Here is a 2,313-nt window from a genome sequence, read left to right as displayed (position 1 = left end):
CTCATGAATACATTACTTTTTTTCCCCTTGGGCTGCACCCACTTCGTGAATGTTATGGTCCGGGTAACAAAACAGACATTCTTACCTCTCAAGTGCCTGTCCAAGCTGTCGCTTCGCTCCAGGTCCGATTGCTATCAGCACTATCTGCGTCCACTGCGCAGTGTGGCAGACCTGCATTCGTTCCTGAGGTCATCCGGTGCTGCTATCCCCGCAGCTATACAGCATCATCAGCCCATCATGTCTGACTCGCGGTCTCAGCTACCCACAGCTTCCATGCCGCCGCCATTGCTGCTAGGCCACAGCCACATGTGATATAAACACAGTTTCCCTCAAACCTAACGTGGGTGCTGCCATGTTTGGCCAAGTCACCTGATCCTTCTGAATTTGTCCTGAGCGTCCTGCTGTCCAGCTGATTGTCCCAGTCAATCCCCACACACTGGCTGCTATAAGAATGCTGGGAAAGAACTGCCTAATCGCCAGTGCTATGTTTGTCATTCTCTGTATTGTTGTTAACTCTGAGCTGCTTCCAGGTAACTTTGCTCCAGGACATTCTATTTTGCCCTAAGACCCGAGTTCCATCCAGCTTGCAGCTCTGCCTGGCTCCATTGGTGTTCCACCATCGATACTCAGCTCCATCGGTGTTCCGCCATCGATCTCTATGTTCCATTGGTGTTCCACCATTGATACTCACCTCTGTCGGTGTTCCGTCATTGATCTCCTGCTCCATCAGTGTTCTGCCATCGATCTCTAGCTACGTCAGTGCTCCGCCACCAATATCCAGTTTCATCAGAGATACACTAATGATGCTCCACATCATCGGTATCCTTCCTATCTCCAGCAGTCAGTAACCTTGTGCTAGTTACCATCTGAGTCTTCTGCTGTGTGCTCACCTATATTGGGACTTCATCAGTGGTTCACACTGCATCTGTTATTACATCTTGCCATCGATGTTACATCCACTACAGCATTGCCTCTGACTCTAAGCATATGTTACTGCATTTCCTGTGATACCGATTATGAAGTCTATTACCAACTGCCCCTATTTGTACCATCACCTGCGTGCTGAATAAAAGACTTTTATTATACCTTCTCCATTCTGGTCAAGCCTTCGGGCCTACGCTCAAGTGATAACACATTCTGGTATATGTCTAAGAACTTTAATAAAGCTCCCAGGTTTACAATCCAGTCAGCCCCTACGCCTGAGATCTCTACTGGTCAGAGTCAGACCTCAGGCATGACAGTGAAATGCCCTCCCACACACAACACTTTCCTCTAGTCTCCAAAACTTCAAGCGTCCCTTGAAAGCTCACATCTTCAGACGAGTTTATCAAATTCTAGTACCACCCAAATGACCTCCATAATCTATCCTACCCAAATACATCCTCAGTATTCATTCCACATATAACATATTTTCTCATTCTTCACTTTCACATGCTCTTGACCCTAGGCCAACATTGGTGTGTGACCGGATCATGCCTCCCACCAATAACATCTGCAATCTGGCTGGATTATAAAATGCCTTGTTTTATTACATCACGTGATTTGTGCACTGACTTGGTTAGTAAATAAATTGTGCGATAGGCCGTCTGCACACATATCATTCATTGCTGTCATGGATAAAAGGGATGATTTATCAGGGTTGCAAATAGGGATAATTATTGGCTCAAGGCCCAAGGATGGCAGTATTTCTGAAACAGTGCAGTCTGTGAACTGTTTGCGTGCTGCAGTGGTGAAGGTGTATCGTGACTGGACAAATGGCACCATTGCGAACAACTGATGTGGAAACTGCGGAGCACCACATGCCATTAATGTTATAGGTAAATATTGGCTACAGAGGTGTGTGAGGGCCGACTGACACTCTACAGTGGAGCAGCTCACCGTCAAAATGAAACTGCACATGACCGTTACTCTGGCTATTAACTGGTGTTCATAATAATGTGACTCGACCATGTATTTTGGTTCCAATTGTAAAGTGCAATGGAATATTCTGGTACTATATATGTAACTAAATAAATAAATAAGTATTATATAGATAAGAGGCTGTGTTATAAATAAATTACGGAGTGAGTAATAATTGTTTTGAAACTCATCAATAACAGGGGCTGTGGTGATATATGTACAGCATGTATAATTTCAAATGCTTCTATGTTCCTCAGAATATTTCCTAGTTTGAAAAACAAAGTTATTACTCCTTCACATTGACATGGTGGTAGTACTACAATCACATTGATTGGATGTTGGGCACACCACTGGGAGGTGCCAGAGGACAGAAAGCAGAGACTGGTACGCACAATATGTAGATAAAGGAGTGAG

The sequence above is a fragment of the Pseudophryne corroboree genome, chromosome 2 (genome assembly GCF_028390025.1).
Source record: "Pseudophryne corroboree isolate aPseCor3 chromosome 2, aPseCor3.hap2, whole genome shotgun sequence".
NCBI classification, from domain to species: domain Eukaryota; kingdom Metazoa; phylum Chordata; class Amphibia; order Anura; family Myobatrachidae; genus Pseudophryne; species Pseudophryne corroboree.
The sequence above is the reverse complement of the archived record's forward strand: the minus strand, read 5'-3'. Positions refer to the sequence as shown.